Source organism: Rhineura floridana, chromosome 2 (genome assembly GCF_030035675.1).
Source record: "Rhineura floridana isolate rRhiFlo1 chromosome 2, rRhiFlo1.hap2, whole genome shotgun sequence".
Classification (NCBI taxonomy): Eukaryota; Metazoa; Chordata; class Lepidosauria; order Squamata; family Rhineuridae; genus Rhineura; species Rhineura floridana.
The window spans coordinates 17,527,879-17,549,236 of record NC_084481.1 but is presented as its reverse complement, the minus strand read 5'-3'; the positions used below and the strand labels follow the sequence as shown (position 1 = coordinate 17,549,236).

Here is a 21,358-nt window from a genome sequence, read left to right as displayed (position 1 = left end):
TCGAATGTTATGCACTTCTCCACCAGCTCCTCTCTTTTCATTTTTATGTATTCAGCCATGGTGTTTGAGTTCACTCACTCTTTGCCACACACTCTTTGCCAGTTACTCTCACAAGAAATCTTGTTTTGTTATTTCTGTTTGCCACACAACTATTAGGGATTGTCTAGTATTCGTATCTCACTGCTACAGCCAACACCTGTGACGTAGTCTCCTTTGTCACCACGTGTCTTTGGGACTCTCTTTGGTTCATATCTGGATTCTCTGTTGTTCGTATCCCACCGCTACTGACACCACATGTGATGCATCCTTCCCTGGCTCTCCCTGTCAGGTTCCTACCTGCGCGTGGCTACTGCCTGTCTCTAGGCACCACCAGGGACTCCAACAGTCCGGACCGCACTCTTTTATGGTTTCTCTCCCCGCTCTAGCACAGATCTCAACAGATCCCCCTGCTAGGCAACCACCAGTAACGTCCCAATACTAGTATTCCCAGAGACTCTGAATACTGGTATTGTTATTCTCTTCACCGCTGCCACCATTTGTTACAGTTCCCCTTCAGCCTTGGTCATTACCTTACCCTCCCTTCTGGTCTGTGAAACCCCAGCCAAGGATCAGGCCTTTGGTAAACCAAATTAAGTATTTATTACAGATAACAAAGCTAACAAGATTAACAAGATTTCTTCTTAAGGCACATAAGCATATGGTTTTACTCAATACTAATCCAAACTCCCCCTCCCTCCTTCTCCACTCTCTCCTGGCAAACAACTCTCTCAAACCCCACCAAGCAATCCACTCTTTCTCTTCTTCCCCCCCAGATTCCACAATTCACCACCTCACATTCACCCAGATTTACCTGTCATCTTTTCATTTATACTGTCAGCCATTTTAAACATTCAGCCAATCATCAAGCATTCTATTGCCTATTCACTCCCCCTCCTCTTTCACTACTTACCATGTATACCCTAAACAACCAGCACTTACCATATATACACTAATATATAGGAACATCACAGCCTCCTCCACACACCTCTCTGCCTCTCTCAGCTTTTCCAGGTGAGCCACCTTGGCCTCAAGGAAATGAAGTCGTTCCTGGAGAGCCAGGAGCTCATTGCACTGAGAGCGCACCCACGACATCTGTCCAACAGGCAGATAGTTGTACATGCTGCAGGCAGTGCAAAACACTGGAAAGCCCCCACACCCCCGCTGGCTTCTTACCTGCATAGTTTTGTTTAAGGTTTATTATGTCAATGGGTTGGAAACTGCAGTTTAGTTGAGGTCAGGGAACAGACGGGCAGAGTGGGGGGGCCCTGGCCTCTTCGCCCTGCTGCCTAACTCGCCCTGCTGCCTTGTGAGCTGGGCCCTTGACACTTTGTCAGCTGGGCCCTTGACGCTTTGTCAGCTGGGCCCTTGACGCTTTGTCAGCTGGGGCTCCCTCGCTAGGGTGCTCTGAATGTATATGTGTGGCTGGTCCCTCCCAAGCTACTGCTGCCAGCCAATGAAGTGTTAATTGAGGCTGATGGCTCAACTATCAGCTGGGGCTTAACTCTTTAGGATTATCTCAGGCTTCCTTCCTTTGAAGGCAGGAAGACAGGCTTCCTTCCTTAGCGAGGGGCGGGGCTGTTTAAGGACTTTGACTAGTGGTACTAAGAAAGGTTAACTAGCTTTTACTCTATTTTTATTTTATTTGCTGACAACAACCACTTTTATCAGTGCAAATTCCCCTGTAGTTTTAAGTGGTGCCTTGCACTCTGGCCTGGACAAACTAGACTAGCATTTGGCTGCTTTTAATCTAAGCAAGGGGTTGCGACTTCCAGGTGAGTCTTTTTTTGTTTGTTGTTTTCCCACCTAGGACAGCCTGACCTTTCTTTAACCTAGGGAAACAGAGCTTGTGGTTGTGTTTAAGGAAGGCTAAAGCTGCCCTTTTTAGCCAAGACTGAGCTGACTCTCTCCTTGTATGTATTGGTGGAGTTTCCTTTTCCCCCTTCTCTCCGACTGGAATTTAGCCTTGTTTACAGTGTTCCCTGAAACTTTCCTGCTAGGGTGGTGTTGAAAACTAGCTTTCTATAGGCTTCCTTCTCCTAGGATCTGTCTCCTAAGATATAGGTTCTTTCAGGATTTGGCTCCTAGCTCAGGGTGACCTTAGGCTGCCCTTATTACTTATTGCTCTGAGCTGTTTTAATTCAATTAAATAATGAAATAAATGGGAGCTACTTACCCTCTTTTCGCTCTTAAGGTTAAGCATTTCATAAAATCATATGTATGAATATATACATATAATTTATGAAAACTGCTATGCTTAGTTTACAAACTTAGTTACTGTAAACTTCCCAGAGAGCTTCGGCTATGGGGAGGTATATAAGTACAATAAATAATAATAAATAATAATAATACAAACATGCCTGGTTCACCAGCATTGGGCTGGATACTACAGACTAAATGAACACAGCCTACAGCAGGCAAAGTATATAATATAATTCAGTACTGTGTAATGATCAGCAACTCTGAATTGCTGGTATATATGTGAAAATGATATATTAACTCCACTGATGTTCTAGTCTGCATTTGTGTGTGTTTAACTTCTGTGTACCATATCTGCACATGAGAATACTTGGCACTACAAGGGTCCAAACAACCCTCCATGGAATATTGCCATTATTTTTCTGAGAGTACTAATGAGAAGTGGAAGCTTGCTAATCAAGCTGCTCCTGTAATCTAATTCTTTGTGGAGCCCATATTCTGAGCTCTGCAAAAGTTGGGGAAAAGTTTATGTATTTAAAAAAGCTCTAAAATCCTATCCAGGCCATCTCTGGGCAGTGGCAGTACATGTTTTTTGTACACATCAACATTAAATACAGGGAAAGGGCAGCATATGAGAAGTTATTCGATCTACACTGGCTTCCAGTTGTTTTCCGGGCCCAATTCAAGGTGTTGGTATTAACCTTTAAATCCCTATACGGTCTCGGCCCAGTTTATCTAAAGGAGCGCCTTCAACGCCACCAATTATGCCGCCCGACAAGATCAGCCACACAGGGCCTTCTCTCAATCCCGCTGACAAAAACAGCTAGATTGGCGGGAACTAGAGAGAGGGCTTTCTCAGTGGCGGCCCCCACCCTTTGGAACTCCCTCCCACAAAATCTACGGCACGCCTCTTCCCTAAATGTATTCCGTAAAGCCTTAAAGACCTGGCTCTTTCAACAGGCCTTTGGGATTTCCGGGGAGGGTTAACTTTTATGATTGAAATGCCTCCTACCCTGCACTAGTATTGTTATTGCCCCTGTATTGCTGTACTGTTCATATATTGTATTATTGTATTTTACTGTATGGTGTTTTAACTGTTTACATGTACGTCGCCTAGAGTGGCCATCGGCCAGATAGGCGACACATAAATTAAATTTTATTATTTTATTATTATTATTATTATCATGCAAAAACAAAATACTGTGTTATAGGAATTGATTCATATGTGGTATTTTAAAAAAGGTAAAGGTGTCCCTGCACTTGTAGTGCGAGTCATTTCCGACTCTTAGGGTGACATCTTGCGACGTTTACTAGGCAGACAGTATATATGGGGTGGGATTGCCAGTTCCTTCCCCGGCCTTTCTTTACCCCCCAGCATATGCCGGGTACTCATTTTACCGACCACGGATGGATGGAAGGCTGAGGCCAAAATCGACTCGATGCTAATTAGGTAAGAACTTAATCCGTTCTCTTGATTTCTAAAATAACTTTCTGAATAGCACGTCACCTTCCCCAACATAGTATCCCTTTAAAAAACATTCTGAGTTTTGGGATTTGCGAGATTTTCCAGTATGTGGAAATATAAATACGTGTAATTACAAATAAATTGCTCATCTTTAAATCTATTCATTTTACCAAACACTTTATATACCCCAGAGTACTCTTTTTTTTGGGGGGGGGTGTCTTGAAGGGGCATCGTATCCTGTCATTTCTCAAATTTCATGTATATAATCTTTTCAAAAAGATTGTATGGGTGGACATGCCCAAAAGATGTGTGTGAGATCTGCATTTATTGAGTTACATCCCCCAAATTTACCAACATTATTTGAATATATCTCGTTTAACCTGTGTGGAGTTAGGAAACAACTGATAAATTGTTTTTTGTTTTCTTTCTGATTACCACATTAATGTAGTGGGAACGTTTGAAATAGCTGTGTCTGTTCTTGAGCAATCTGTTGACTCAGATCTTGCTTTCTAAAAGAAAAGCTTATGCATCCATGGATTAGAACCATTGTCTGTAGTTTACTTATTGATTAAAGATTGATTAAAGAACGTGTAATTAGTAATTCAAATTCAGATTTTGTTCTTAAATCCATCTATTTAGACATAATTTGATGTACAATTTGCTTTATCTGAAAGTATTGGAACAGTAGTGAGTTGCAACCACCCATTCCTTACTTCTTCATAAAACATGTGGTCGTCTCTCTCTAGTTCCTGCAGGTAAGTTAACAGATTTTGTTTCTAAATAGAAATTTCCCCAGGTTCTGTACTGAAGTTTTGTACATTAAAAATCTCTGAGGTTCATAGTGAAAGACATGGGCTGAAGTATGATTTGATTTTCACCAAATGTACCGTACTGCTTTATCTGTTAATATATTAAATTCATGTTTTAAGTTCCTTAAGTAATTGATATATTCTTGCTGTGCCTGAATTGTTTGATCAAAAATTGAAGTGAGTCTTACTGCATAATAGTGGTTTCTTATATCTGAAAGACCAAGGCTTCTCATTCTCTCTCTCTCTTTTTAAAGAGTTTTGAAGCCACTCTAGGAGGTTTGTTTGACCGGATAAAATTCTAATACTGTTGGTAGGTCAATAAATAAAACAGTATTAATTACTGCTGCATCTCCTCTTTGTAACCAAATCCTGCTTTACATTAGGAAATCCAAATTTTGTTTGAATTTCTTGTTTGGTAGGCAAAAGGTTATACAGGAATTATGAAAAGACAGGCATTCTTGTCTGTAATCTTCTTCACTGAAAGGCCTAGCTCAGAGGGGGCAGGTCTTAATGTCATGTGACTCATGGCATTCGGAGAGACACAATCGCAGCATTGCACTTAATCTGGGGTAATGCTAACATGTCATTATCGGTTTACTACAGGCTTTATAGGCTTTTAAGAAAAATGAGCGGATTAGGTTTACCAGATCTAACCCAAGGAATAAAGTGGCCTTTGCCCTTCTAGGCACAGGAATGTAGGGCCTAGCCTTATTTCATAGCACTGTGGTTACACAGAAAAGGCTAAATACTGCAAGTTTAGAATTGGGCCTATCCTCCCAGTCAAGGGTTTAGTCAGTCCTTGCAATCAATTTAGCAACTCTCCCTAGTTTTAAATATTGCTTGTGAGCATTTTCCTTAAGTATGTTTATTGGTTTTTGTTCTTATCAGCCTCTTCAAACAGTTCATCAGCTACATTTTTTCTATGCCACACCATGGATATGAGGCCTACCTCTCTTTGCAAGGCCCATTAAGACATCATACTGAACTCACCTTATTCAATCTTTTCTTGTTTGTTTGTCTTAGTGAGAATCACCTTAAAATTGTTAATTGATAATGTACAATATTTTATTTTTTGGATTTTTCGTGGTTTTTTTAAAAATCTTGAACATACCACTTTCAGTTTTGATAGTTGAGTTTTGATCTAATTGATTAATTATTTGGAGAGCCTTACTGCTATCTCTATATCTAAAGCCTTCCCTCAATGGTGATTATCACAGTGTAAGTGCAGGAGAAATGAAAAAATATGAGCATGAAGAGTACATGCTTTAACATGGCTCCTTTTTAACTTATTTGTTCCTTTTTTTGTTCTGATGAAACGTGTGTGTGTTTGTGAGGAAGTTCTTGTTTTGGACTGATTATATAAAATATACAAATATTGGCATGATATACAGACTGTTCATTTTGTTCTTTTAGCCTGGATACCATTCATATCTCTGTTCAGTAGACAGAGTTTTGTTTTTTGACTTTTTACACTGTTTGCTGTTTTATTTATTTTTTGCAACCCGTTCACCACCGTATTATTTACCTATTTGATATTTATGGCCTGTATTCAGCAATGCTATTTTTCATCTTTGCCTGTTTTTTTTGGGAGGTTGGGTTGGATTTTTTTATACTGATTTCTCTACCTAACTTGGAATGTTTTGATACACATTCACCTTTTAGCTCTCTTTTATCTGGACTTCTTTGTGTGTGTGTGTTAGTTAGAACGGCTACTATGCTCTTTTCTTTGAATATTGCCTTTTACTCTACATTTGATATGTGGCCTTTAGAGGCCACACTCTGGAGGTCTTCTTATTTGTTTATTTTATTTTTGGTTTTTTAAAAGGCCCTTTCTATACCATAAAAGTGTGTGTGTATGGGGGGCATATTTGGTATTCTGCTATCTTTATTTTTTATTATGAGTGAGGCTATACATTCTGAAGAATCATACCTGAAGGATATTTTTGGAGAAGACGTTTATTCTAGAGTTTGATAAATGATTTTCGATCATCTTTATTTTACCTCCCTTGCTCAGCCAAAAAGAGATTGAGTCTCCAACATTATTTTTAGTTTGAAGCCTTATGACAAGATAAAATGATAGCATAGGCCATGGCTATGCTGCATGATGTAGGCCACAGAATATTTTTAATTGTTTTACTTTTTGAATGGCTTGATACCTATTTTTGTATATAATAACAAGTTTGCAAGAAGGTTGAGTACTCATGTGCATAAATGGTATGGACAATTAAGCTTATTTGAAGGTGTTCCATTCTGGCAGTGGATTTATCAATGCCACATTTAGAAAGGTCTTTTCCTTTAACGTTTTGGGAGATAGAAAAAAACAAACCTCATTAACCTATTCATTTATTTTACATGTATAACCAATAAACAGAGCCTTACCTTTATTACCAGAGGTTGACAAAGTACATGCTATTTCTTTGTTCTGATGTCATTGTCCTTTCCCCCCCGCCCCCAAGCGCCTGATTGAAAGTTCACTTAAACAAACTGTAACAGGACTTCAGGACTCTCCAGTGAATGAAGAGAGATGTCCAAAATCATAAATACTGCTATTTATTTGTTTTTCAAGAGCTTTTTTATACACTAATGAGTTCCAGGTCTTCACATACAGTGCTGGGGCTTCTTTTTTATTTTCTTTACTATTAATAAACCACACCGAATAGAGACAAATTTGTCAGTTTAATTTTGCCCTCTTGCCATTCTTGTTTTTTTGAGTTAATTTTTCTGAAAGAGCCAGTTGGCATACCTTACAATACCTGCAATCAATATTGCCTCCTTTAAAAATCCCTCCAGAATCTGGCAATTGTCAAGCAACCAGATACCAACTTTTAGAGGAATATCTTCAAAGAATTCAACTAATAACGTATCAACAAATTGAAATGGCACCACAGTTAGCATTACTTTAAATTTATTTGCTGGTAGAAATAAGAGTCTGAAATGTAAAGAGTTAATTGGTCACCTGTTGATATCTGCTGGCTTGGCAATTGCTCGTTTTGTTCTAACAAAGACTGAGAACCAAAATAAAAATCTTTCAGTTGAAATAGTCCTTTCCAATAAATTATTTTCACAATACCTGTCTTTCTAACAAAATCAGAATGACAGGCCAGAGGGATTGAAGATAATACTCCAATTTCGAGGCATCAGAATGTCTTTTCTTCCATATTTTAAGCATGGGAATAGAAAACTAATCATTTACAGGAAGATTGTTTCACCTTAGTTTCATGAATGGCAATGCATAATATTGGCACTTTCTTAATCTTGCCACTTTCCATTTTGACCCATTGCTTTTCTTTATCCTTTGATATTATTGAGGCTCAGTGTCCAAGCTGATTAGTGTCAAAGTATACCTTAAACAAAGAACACCGTCTCCCCCACAATCTTCCCTGTGCTGGATGCTTATAACAGGGTCTTTTTTTGTTCTAGTTTTTTCCCTTTTCTTTTTTAAAAAGAAGATTCCTAGCTTTTTTGTCATGCATCTGTTTCCCTGATAATCAAACTGGGAGGACATGAAAGAGAAAAGCATATCTAGGAGCAAATATTTTAATTGCTGCTATATGACAAATTAACGACACCTTCTGTCTCCTCCATCTTTTTAATTCTTTCAATATTTTCCTCCATAACGGACTATAATTTGCCACCATCAGCCTGTTTAAATTTTTTGTAATCTGGATTTGCAGATACTTAAATTGTGGCAAAGCACTGGATATTTCTTTCTGTTGCTTTAGTGAAATATGACAGCGTAAAAGTTCTGACCTTCTCTGATTTACTTATAATAGTGCCACCATGAAAAAGTAGTTCAACTCTTGTTTAGTTGCAGCTACTACGTTAGATGAATTAGATATAATCAGTACCATATATTTGGTATATAGGCTAATTATATAATTAGCATCTTGGAGAGGTAACCCTTTAATTTGCTGATTGTTGCATATATTTTGTGCCAAATGTTCTATAACAAAAATAAATAAAATTGGGGATAGGAGTTTTGTTCCACAATTGTTTGGAATCTAAACTATTAACACATATTTGCTCTTCAGAGGTCTTATATGTTACTGTTTTTCCTAAAACTTAAACCAAATTGTCATTGTTGCATGAAACGTAACAAAAAATTCTAAGCAACACAATCAAACCCTCAAGCATGTCTGCAGCAATTATAGCCAAGTAGGAGCCATTATATGTTGTACTGTGAGCGATTGTATTTAATAATCTTCTTATTGGATCATGAATTTGGTGTTTAAGAACAAAATTAAATTGACTGGGGTAAACAATTTTATGAATAACCCTTTTTAGGTGAGAGGACAATAATAATGTGAATATTTACAGTCTTCATTTAATAGTGAAATTGGATGGGAAGAGTCCACTTTTAGTAAATTTTTGAACAGTTAAAATCACTACAATTCTGGATTGTCGCCAGGTATGTTGAGGTCATTCTCAATTTAATAAAAATGGGTAAAGGTGGGAATATAGGATTTATAGAATTCTCCTGTCTGGACCCAGAGACTTACTATTCTTTAGTTTACCGATAATCTTGTTTATTTCTTCTGTTGTTATTGGAGTATTCAAAAGATCTCTTGCTTTTCCCTTTACTGGAGTGATGTATATCTTTTTCTTCAATATGCTTAATCTGGTATAGTTTTTCATTAAAAATTGCAAATTCCACACAAATGTGTGTAGGATCAAATATTTTCTTTTTCTGTATTTAATTTTATTGCCTTATTGTACAATGAGTACCGTATATTCCGGCGTATAAGATGACTGGGCGTATAAGACGACCCCCAACTTTTCCAGTTAAAATATAGAGTTTGGGATATACTCGCCGTATAAGACTACCCCTGCTTATGACATGCAAGCGATGTACCTTACCGGCGATTGGCTGGCTGTTGTATACAAAGCCTATCGTACGAAGGCAAGAATGTCTTTGAAGTCAAGACTAGGGGCGTCAGGCCCCTCCCACTCTCCAGTTCATTCTTGCCTTCCTATCGAAGAAGTTTGTTATTCCAGATAGCGTAGCTAAGTTTCTTGTTTTTTGTTTGTGTATTCGTTTCCCAGAGTGTGAAGGTTTTGTTATCTGTCTATCCTACGTTTCTTCCTTCCCTCTGTCTTGTGTTTGACATCGTTTGTTTCGTTGTTCCTGGGGAATTCCTTGGGGGGGGCCTCCCTTCCCTGATCCTTTCCCCCAGAACTTTAGCCTACAGCTCCCAGAGATACCGCGGCTGCGGTTCTCTCTCTCTAAGGCGGCTGCCTTAGTCTCCTTTTGTTAAGGGAGCTTACGGCTTTCCTTCTCGCCCAGCGGCACTCCTCCGCCCTCGTTTAGCCCGCAGGAGCCGCTGCTCTCTGCCGATCCTAACAGCAATTCCAGGAGACCGCGGCTGCGACTCTCCCTCGCTCAGCAGGCGGCCGCAAGTCTAATCGAGAACTTCCGATTGCGGCTCTCTGCCTCGTGCCGCCTCGCTCTCTCCCTTTTATTGCCGCCTATTTCAGCGGCCCCAGAGCCTGCGGCTGCGGCTCTTTCCCTTGCTCTGCCCCCCCTCCCTCCGGCTTTCTCCGCGGCAGTTAATTACGCCGCAACGACCATTGAAGCCTGCGGCTGCGGCTCCGTTTAAATTTGGCGCTTCGTGAGCTCGTCTCCGCGGCTATTAAGACATAGCTCGTCCCCCAGCTGCCATCGACGACTGTTGAGTTTTAAAAAAATTTTGAGAAGCTTGAGCTAGTTGGCGCTCTCTTTAGACCGCCATTGCTCCTTCCTCACCCCAAACCTTTCTCATTGGCTCAATTTTCCTGCTCTTTTTCAGCACCCGGCGTATAAGACGACCCCCGACTTTTGAGAAGATTTTCCTGGGTTAAAAAGTCATCTTATACGCCGGAATATACGGTAATTGCCACATATTTTAAACCAGTGCTTCTCAAACTTGCAGTGGCAGAATCCTTCACTTTAAACAAAACTTTGGTGGAACCCTTGCTGTAAAATCTTTTTAAATGATTTTTTTTAAAAAAATGCCTATGAATGGTACCAAATAACATAGGGCTGATTTAAAAAATTGTCTTTGCAGATCAATTTTACTTTGATATTAATATTACACACAAGTTATTTAGTGGGAAGGATGTGATTGTTTGCTACTGATAAGTATTCTAGAATTAGGAACTATTGGATAACTTTATGTTCTGCATTTAGCCTACAACAATATTGTGTTTTTGTTGCAGCATATCTTGAAAATGCTGATTCACACAAAGATGGGGTTTCAAAGGAACATGACTTCTTTACTGCAATTTGTGAAATGTCAGGAAAATGTCAGGAATTCCTTTAGCCACCCAAACATTAATGAGAGGAACATTTGTAAAATTGTCCTTTTCTGTTGAATTTTGAACTTTATTTAGAAACAAAGTAAAAGAAAACAGAAAACAAAGCTTTTACATATTCATAAACATATTCTATAGTATTACAATAAAGTACAATAAAATGGTAGTATTACAATAAAATACAATAAAATGGATCTCAAGTGCCAGAGTGTCACAGTATGTTTTTGTCCCTCCACTTCCTTGCAGGCCAGAGATCAAAAGTTCCACAAACCAAAGCAGGACCCTGCCATCCCATCCATCCATGAGTTGCCATCAAGGAACACCAGTCAAGCTGTCAACCAAATTTGTTGCATTGCAGAAAGGGCATGATTCTGGTCCAAATAGCATATACCACAAACCATATACTGTAGAATTTTTCTGGTTTTTCCTTGCCCCTAAGGACTTGTAAATGACAGGTCAGCGTTTCAGAAGTTGTCAGCAGATATTTATTTTAACTATCCGCTTTGTTTTATCGTTAAAACTTGTTCTGATACAGAGGTTGTGGATGGATCATGCAGCTTTTGGAGGTTTTCTACTTTGGGTGGAAAATATTCCTTGATTATTAATTACAGGTCATGTAAATGTTCCAATATGTCAAAGCAAATGTCTTCATTAATTTGAATCTTAAGTTCAATCAAAACATTGTGCAACATAGGAACATTTCTATGTTCTTTCTTTTTCCAACATAGGTTCTTCAGTATTCAAGCTTGCATAAGAGTGAATCTTTTTTTCTCACCTTGTAGTGGTGAGTGGGCTTGCGTGTTCCAGTGAACCCTGTGAGCGATGCCGTCAGGAGTCATGTACTCCTAGCAGGGTCACCCATGGTGGTAACATCAAGGGAGAGGTACCAAACAAAGAACAATCCAAGAAAGTCCTCAATAGCAGAGGATAACAATGTGTACGTTACAACAGCTGTGAAGGCGGATGAAGGCTGCAGCAGATAAAAGACTTCCAGTCGTCATGGTATCCATGCCATTGGATCAAAGCCTTTTTCTGTCAAGATTGTGTGTTGATCGTGGTGCGCCGATCTCCCCACATAAAAGAAATTCATGCACAGGCGTCTTCCAAGCAAAGACCTTATCTTGGAAGACAATCTTACTTGGCCATGAGTGATTGTCATGAATGAATGAATGACCTTGAAGTTATAAAGTCAGCTTATTTATTCTTGCAACAATATCAGCAAGGTATGCTAGTCACTGCAGCCACACTCTGTCAGAAAAACATGAAGAAAATTCAAATGGGTGATCAATGCTAAATAACAAAATTTCTGAGTGCAGCTTAAATACATGAAGCAGCACTTTACCTCGGGAAAGCCATCCCACTTCTGTATGCAACTGTAAAGTATTGGTTCCCATTACATCGCAAAGAGCACTGAAAAATCTTGGTTTTACGGTCTTGATTTGTTATAACTGACTACCTTTACAGCTTCATCTAACACTGCTTTCAGTGTTGGGGGAATCTTTTTCACCACAAGAGCTTGACAGTGAATAATGCAGTGACAGCTTGCACATCTTGGTGCAATGGCTTTAACGTGTGATAAAGCCACACGTGTTTCCTAACATTGCATGTGTACCATCTGTGCAAACATCAACACATTGTTCCTAAGTAAGCCCTTTTAAAACAATGTATTAATTAATGAGATCGAACATTTCTTTACCTGTTGTAAAAGTAGGCAGAGGTTTACATGTAAGCATTTCCTCTTCAATTACATTGATATATATACCTCACAAATGCAATAATGATAGACTGGTGACATCAACTCATTAAGTTGCATAGCAAAATCACACATTTTGATGCGGCATATTAACTCACATTCTAAGTCACAACTCATATCCATGATTCTCCTCGAAAATGCAGAATTGGAAAGTGGAACTGTCTTGACAGTTTTCAACCATTTATTGCCAAATGTGCATGAAACAAAATCTTCTACTCAGTTTAATCAAATGTTAACCGATCTTATAGTCTTCGGTGTTGGGATAAACAAGTTTACATGCATCCCCTTTTATAGGGAGATGTCCCTTTTAGCTAGAATTGGGGGACATCCCTATGCTTGTTTACCAAGATGTAACTTCCTAATGGCGGGGTTATTTGCTTGTTCCTCTTTCTTTGTTAAGGGGATATTGATCTCTTTAGCATAATTCTCCATTAAGCTTCAGGAGTGAGAGGCATTCACTTGTTTCTCTTCCAAGATGATCCTTACCATTGACTAAGACTTCTACTTTTTAAAATCTAAGCTAGAGCCTATGTTTCCTGAATATATGAAAGGTCGTGAGTAAACCTTCTTTATACTTTTTACCTTAAGAAGACTGTCTCTCGTCACTACAAACAATGCCATAGCTCAACTAGTAAGATACTTCACAACAATTTCCATCTTCCCCTTTACTTACATGTCAGTTTTTTTATTGTTTCAGTGCATCACATTTTCACTTTAAAAAATAAAGAGTTTTATTTAGAAATTCACTGATTTGTTTGTGTCTTTGTAATTTTGCCAGAACCATGGAACTATTTTTTAAAATTTGGTAACAAAATGCACACTGTGCATCAGGATTACTAGAAATAAATCCAAATAGAATATTGCTATCATATCATATTTGTGTTTCTTCTGTACTTGGCATTGGTTCTTGAACTAGGTTTGCGAATGGTTGTTTCATCGTTATTAACACTTTTACCTTCTTGCCTCTTCATATGTCCTGATTTTTTCCAATTATCCATAATGGGTGTCAGTACAAAAAGTGTTATTAAAAAAATTAAGAGTATAAATGGACACAGATTATTTTACATGCACTCTTCTGAGACAGACAATCAAATGATTTGCATCCTGCCCTTATTGGGCATATTCAGAGGTTAATTCTAGATTAATAAGAACCCAACATATTGGTCGCATAATTGGCTTCAATAAAACTGATGTTTCTATGCACAACGCATCAGGCACAGACTGAGATGTCAGGAATTTTTAGATGCAAGCATCAACTCAACGTAAACTTTTCCAACACTAGACAAATGTGCTCAACTGATAGAAAAGGGGATGGGTTTGCTGTACGCTTGTCCACCATTACATTTTTCTTTGCTGAACTCTTTGGACTGATTCACAGAACCCCAGGGTTCTGTAGAACACAGTTTGAAAAATGCAGTTTTCAATCAATAGATTGGGGAGGAGGGTATTATTTATTTATTTATTATTATTTATTAGACTTTTATACCGCCCGACTAGCAATAGCTCTCTGGGTGGTGAACACAAGAAATACAATAAAATCACATAGTATAATACAACAAAAACATATAAAAATAAAATAATCTAAAATCAATCACAGCAGATTTTAAAATTAAGTTAACTTAAATTAGTATGCCTCGGAAAAGAGGAAGGTTTTAACTTGGCGCCGAAAGGATAACAATGTCGGCACCAAGCGCAACTCCTCGGGGAGACTATTCCACAGTTTGGGGGCCACCACTGAGAAGGCCCTAGATCTTGTCACCACCCTCCGGGCTTCCCTATGAGTCAGAACCTGGAGGAGGGCCTTCGTAGTAGAACGTAGAGTACGGGCCGGTTCGGTAGGCCTATATGAGATTTTTTTTGGTAGAAAAAAATGGTGCCCACACCACAAAAGATACTGCAAAGCTCTCCGACTGACAAAGAATACAGTATAGCTGAAGAGTTTGCTGTACAATTTAAAGCAGAATTGAAGTTGGAAATATCAATATAATGTTTGGAAGATACAATATTGGGCTGGAAGCTTGTTTAAATGAAATAGCAAAAACTGCCTCTGAAGCAATAGATTTTAAGTTTGGTAAAGGATGATTCCTTTAAAAAGTCTCAAAGGAATAATATAGAAATTAAACATAAATTGGAGAAAGCAGGGGCCAAATTTGTACATGCATGGAGTTACTGAAGGAGTTGAAGGAGAAAAAGATGTGTGTCTTTTTTTTGAAAATTATGTTCCTCTGTCTAACATATTTTCTGCAGTTTTGGGCTTTTTATGGGGCATTTCAGACTAGTGAGCTCCTGGTTGGGTCTAGTCATGGTGATTCATGCAAGGTCCCATAAAATGTCCACCTTGGTGAAATGGAGATTCAGATTACTCTGAGGTGGTCAAAAACTGATCAGAGAGGTAGGCGAACTAAGATGCACTTGGTCTCCTATTCATAAGCCCTGATTTTTCCATTATCAGCATTTTGTGAGTATTCTGTTGCTTGGCCTAGTGGCCTATTCTATTTTTTTTTCCGTTCATCAGCATCGTGCTGCCTTGACCCTCTGTTCTGGACTGATGATAAAGTCTGTGCACTCATTAGTAAAATTAGAAAAAACATATAGGGTATGGACCGCTGGCATGATACAAATTAGATAAAGAAAAAGCAGAAATGATAGACACACATGTATTAGCAGATCCTAGAAAGCAAATAAAACAAATATTTAATTATCAGTGTAAGATATTTGGCTATGGGAATAAGAAACAGAATAAGAGAGCTACGTCCAATAAATTATAAGGTATATAAAGAATGCCTATCTAGTTTCACAATGGTAAAAGCTGAATTTACCTTTTCCAGTAAGTTATCCAAAGTCAAAATGATGCTTTTACCGAAATTCAACATGTACAACATATGGCGGCAATGAGAGGAGTAAAGTTTTAACTTCTTTCCATATGATTATTAAAAAGCAGTGCCTATTATTTCTTTTCTTTTGTTTATTTAATTTATATCATGCTAATGGGCCATGTTCTATCAGTTTTTATAATTTTACTAATGAGTGCACAAACTTTATTATCAGTGTAAAGTTTTAACTTTTTAAATGTCTATTAATCTCCCCCATGTTATCACTCTCCCTTATCTTTAGGTAACGGCTGTATTGCTAAAAGAAACAAAAATGATGATAAAAGAAACAAGAATGATGATAATTCCTTTAGTTAAATTAGACACTGGTGAAGTAATCCTGTTTATACAGGCATGTGCTTTCAGATTTGAATAAATGGCTTGTATCCATGTTTTTGTTGTGACCCAGGTTAGGGGGGAGGGCTGGCAGGAGGAGGACTCTGACTTTGAGAAATTGATTGAGGGAGGAGGGCTTGCAGCCCCCCCACCTTCCCACTTCCCTGTGGAAATGCAGGGAGAGCTGTCAGAAGTCGCTGCTGAGAGCACACCCCCTGCTCCAGTGACAGAGGAGCCACCTGACCAACTGGCAGATCCCCAGCCAGGCGTCCAGCCATTTCCCATGCCTGCCCAGACAGCCAGCCCCCCTCAGTCGGAGGGGGAAGTCAAGGTCCAGGCCCTCTCCCCCCGCGGTCGCAGAATCCAGAGGCGCGAAGAGCAATGGCCAGCACTTCAAAGGAGCAATCATTTGCATGTGAAAGGGGCCATTGGCCTTACCTGAACATAATTTCTCCTGATGAACAGGCTATCAGATGGGAAACAGTGCCACCTAGCGTCAGCAGGCAGGAATCGTATGTGTTTTGAGGAAGTAGCAACCCTCGAGAGACCCCAGACCATTCACTGACGAACAGCTGAAAGGATACTCCAATGATGATAACTTAAAACATACTTAAAAGAGAATGAAAATCAGAGACAAGAAAGAAGGCAAAACCCAATACATTAATTAATACTACTTCCTCTTAAAAACAAAAAGTAACCCCTCCAAAAAGAGAAATCATCGTTTATCCCATGAAACAACCCCCCCATGAATAATGAGAATAAAGCACTTCTGAAAACATCTCATATAACCTTAATGTGGACAAGAAAACATTATGTTACTCACAACCTTGGGCAGCCAGTCTGTGATTACATACTTCCCCCAGTGGGTGGGCCCTGATGGTCTGTTCTCCAGGAGAAATTATGTTCAGGTAAGGCCAACGGCCCCTTCTCCCTGGAGAACAGCCCATCAAATGGGATGTACCAAAGCATCTGAATACAAAGGGCAGGGAGCTGCCTGAGTCCTATCAGGAAATCACATAGAAAGAAGGCCATCAGATATGCTTTATATATGAATGGTGACATGTTGTAGCACACGGCTGCCAAAGGTGGCTTCTGCAGATGCATATATGATGTGATAGTGCAGGGAGGTGCAAACACTCATAGGCCAACTAATGCAAGCCTTAAGCCAACCAGCTAGGGTGGCAGAGGACACTTGTTTACCCATAGATATTTGATGAAAAAACACTAAGAGTGATACAGCCTGTCAAAAGTTGTTCATTGAATATAAACCTCCAATGCTCAACGAATGTCCAGCAAAAGTCATGACCTTTCTTGTGGATGGACTGGGTTGGGACAAAGGTCAAATCAAATTTTATTATGCGGTCATAGACCCAATATACAATTGATTATACAGATAGTAAAAACCATGAGTTATAAAGAGCTGACAGAGCTTCATGGAAGTTAAAACAAGGCATTGTTAACTAGGGAAGATCTTCTTACGAATGGTTTGGGCGGCGGAAATGAACTTAGCAGCAGATAGGGTTGTTGACTTGTTGGTAACGGCCAGAAGATGTTGCAGTAAAAGGTCTGTGGGTCTACCAGGGAAATTTTTTTAAATGGGGTTTAAATACCTAGAGCATTCAGCGTTGTAAAAAGAACAAGTGGAAAAAAACATGGAGCAGTGACTCGACGTCTGGATTCGTGCAGGGACATAAACGAAGTTCGGGGTGTGTGCCCTGGTAGCGGCCTGCTAGAAGTGAGGCAGTTGAATCGGGTCCTAGAAAAGGCTTGGTGGTATTTGGGTATAATCAAATTTTCCAGATAGGGGGCGGGGTTAGGGAATGTGAAGCTTAAATCGGAATGGGTTGGGGAGCAAGTTTTAGAGCATTTGACATTGATCTTTGGAGGTAGACGTCTTTAATCCTGGTCTCAATGGCCCGTTTGGCTGCTTCAGGCTTTAATGAGGATAGAAAGTCTACTGAGAAGCCTAGCATGGCCAGTTTAGCGAGAAGTGTTTTGGATCATGAGCTGGAAAAGACGTCTTGCCAGAGGAAATGTAGATATCCTGAAGGGGGACTTGTATAGGCTAATTTGACCCAGTATCTGAAAGTTAAGGACCAAGCCAGGGATTCAAGTGATGGTAGGCCAGACTCTAAGCGAAGGGCAGCGGCTGGGACACATCGGGGCACTCCAAAGATTGTTCTTAAAAAGGTTGATAAAATTGATTCAACTTTGGGATTGAAACTCGGGGCCCAGAGTGGGGCACCATAAAGGAGTTGAGGGAAGATTTTAAACTTAAGAACCTGGGTGTCAGCAGGTATGTACTGCCCACCCCTAGTATAAAAGAAATGGAGAATGGCTTTTAATGTATTCTGAGCAGTTTGAACTGCAGAGCATATATGTGGTGACCAGGAAAGAGAGAAATGAAACATGACCCCAAGTTATCTGTATTGCCTGACTTGGGCTATTTTCTGACCGTTGATTGTCCACTCAGACACTGGCAAGCGTCAGGAGAAAACCAGGATTTTGGTCTTATTAAAATTTATAGTTAAAGAGTTTGTGGCACAGTATGGCTTTATAGCCTTTATAGCTATATGGCTATAAAGGCACGGAAAAGCCATTTGAGACCTATTTTGGACAAAGACAAGAGGGCGGCATCGTCTGCATATAACTGTAGTGGGCAATTTTGGTTGGCCACCTTGGGGGGATGGAAGGTGGGGGAATGGCAACGTGTACCGAAGTCATTTAAGAAAAGGTTAAAGAGTATGGGGGCTAGGATACAGCCCTGTCTGACCCCTTTGGAGGCAAAGATAGGGTTTGTTAAAGTCCTATCGGCACCACAACGAACTTGGAGGGATGTAGTTTGATGAAGGTGATAAATGAGGTAGAGGAGTCTCCGGTCCATGTTGGTTCGAAAAAGTTTGGCCCAGAGTTTATCTCTTGGAATAGCGTCAAAAGTGGATTTGAGGTCGACAAAAGCGACAAACAGGTCATTTCCCTGGGGGCTCATATATTTTTCTGCCATTATTTATTTATTTATTTTATTTAATTACGCTTTTAAACCGCCCTATAGCAACGAGCTATCAGGGCGGTGTACATGTGATTTAGTAGGATACAATGGTCGAGGGTGGATCTGCCTTTCCTGAAACCTGCCTGTTCCCAACCCAGAACGTTCTCCTCAAGCCAGCAGATCTGTTTGGAATTTAGATAGCTGGCGTACAGCTTGCCCACGACTGATAAGAGGCTGATGGGTCTGTAGTTTGAGGGGTCGTCTCTGGCTCCTTTCTTGAAAATTGGAATAATGATGGCCTCGAGCCAGGCCGCTGGGAGGTGGCCGGAGTTATTAATCTGGGTAAATAGGCTAGCCAATGGGGGGTCCACCAGGCTTGGTGGGACTTCAGCAATTTGGGAGGGATAGCATCGGGGCCTGGGGCCTTGCCGGGTTTCAGGGTGCTAATCAGGGACTTTATCTCACTCTGTGTGACAGGCAGCCAGGGTGGAAGGATGGTGGATGGGTCGGAAGCTGGTTATTTGGGGCTTTAAACAGCACGACAAAATGCTGTTCCCAGATGCTAGCGGGAATGTTGCAGGGGGTAGGATTGGAGAATGTTAAAGAATCAGTAACAAGGGACCAAAAGATTTTAGAATTTTTGATTTGAGAGGCATTTATCAAGGCCTTCCACCCGTTGTGGGTTGTCTGTCTCTTTTTGGTGGCTATCAGATGTTTATATTGGTTTTTGATGGTGCAGTATTCTGGAGGGAGCGAGTTAGAATTTCCCTTCCTGTATTGATGGTATATCTTTCTTAGATTTTGCTTGGCTTCAAGGCAGGCTTTGTCGAACCACCTGGGGATACCCTGTTTAGTCTGTAGCTTGGAGGCTGGAGGTTTAGGTTTTAGAATTGTGCTCAAAGCGGAAGTCAGTAGAGAGTAATCATTTAGAGTGGAGAGAGGATCGAAAGCATCCATTATACGGTTTTTGAGACCCAGCCCCTGGGGGGAGTCGAGATAAGAGGCGGTCTTATACAAAGCTCCTGTTTACCATTTAGTTCTCCAGTGTTTAAGGGAAGGTATTTTGTCCCCAGAGTTACATTTGGCTACCAAGTAACCTTTCTCAGGGAGCAGAATGGAAAAATTGAGGGGGAGATGGTTGCTGTCTAGTCTGTCTCCCACAGTAAAGTTGGAGATCAAGTTAAGCAAAGGATGGGGGATCAAGACATAGTCGACAACATTGCTTCCTTGACCCGATACATAGGTAAACTCCGCACTGTTGTCCACCAAGGTAAGACCATTCAGAATTAGTAAGTTAAAACAGCCTACCATACGGGTCAGACAGATTCCCCCATAATTCACCTTTTGGTCTTTGGAAGACCAGTCATGTTTAAATATGAAATTTTTGGTGTTGACTGCCTCCCAAAGGCTAGACGAGAAAAGTGAGGTGTTATTGGGGCCTATCCTTGCGTTGAAATCCCCCATTATTATGGGGTGGGCTTTGGGGTAGAGGGATTCTAAGCCCATTATATATTGTTCCAGAGCCTCCCAGGCTAAGGTTGTATCTTTCCTGGAGGGAAGGGGGGGAATGTAGACATTGATCAGCAAGAGAGATGTAGTTGTATAGTCCATTAGGGCAGCTATTGCAAGATTCCCGCATGGAGGGAGTTTTTTGGTATTTGCGAGCAGAATGGTAGATAACAATATGGCCAGACCTGCTTTAGGTCTGCCTTTCCCATTAGGGGTCTCGGCCGGTAAATTGATTGTTGAGAAGCCATCCAAATACAGATTTTTAGTGGACCATGTTTCCTGAACAAAGATTACCTTGAAGTCATTTAAAAAGGCAAGAATCTCTGCGTTATTTTGCTTGGTTGCCCATCCTGCTATATTCCAGGAAAGTAAGTTAAGCTGGGCTCTGGCAATAGTGCTAGGTTTCCCATACTCACAAGGGTGAGAGAGTGGGGGACCTGGCGTTAAGCTGAATGAGGGGCTGCCTTGTCAATTTAATTCAGAGATCTGGTTGAGCTCTCCAGTCAAATCCACGTAGACAGCTCCAGTTTGCACTGGGGGGATGATAGGCTTTGTTTTGTTGTTATCCAGGATGCTCAGGTGGGGCATCACTGGTGTAAGGCCCAGTTCCTCAGGGCCCAAAAATCTAGATTGTAGCCAATCTGCTCCGGACTGTAGAGGTCTGGTCAGGTGATTCAGAGGGTATTCCCTTAAGGGCCCAGGACACCCTACCGCTGTATTGATTGGATTTGTTGGTGGTCCAGGGGTAGTAGGGACCTTGGCGGAGATGAAAGTCACCAAGTGCCGCTTAGACTGTCCAGTCGGCAGCTCCATTTTCCAGGGTGCTGGTGTCGTTAAGGGGCGTGGTAGTTTCAAGTCTCACTCCAGTGGCCTCCTGGCATTGTCCTGCCACATGGAGTGTGTCTCTTAGGAGGTTATCTGTTCCTGAGACTGTAGAGGTAGAGATGAAAATGAGTCTAGGAGGTCTTTTTCTTCTGGAAACTGGGCTGATTTAAAGTCATGGGGAGATTGCGGAGGTTCACATTTTGGGCTGTGTCTGAGGCTTGGAGGGCTTTGGATAGCGTGGTAGTTATCTAAACAGATAAGGGGGTTACTCAAGTT

The 21,358-nt window shown here is 40.4% G+C and overlaps 1 protein-coding gene across 1 annotated transcript in view; it reads left to right on the top strand.

The window, feature by feature from the left end:
• Window positions 1-1,593: 1,593 nt before the first annotated feature.
• The window catches only part of CD28 (CD28 molecule), an 80,494-nt gene continuing 60,729 nt past the window's right edge, over window positions 1,594-21,358 (top strand). Inside the window, exon 1 of the mRNA XM_061612871.1 lies at window positions 1,594-1,811. The gene's annotated coding sequence lies outside the window, so the exon portion shown is untranslated. The remainder of the gene's footprint in view (window positions 1,812-21,358) is intronic.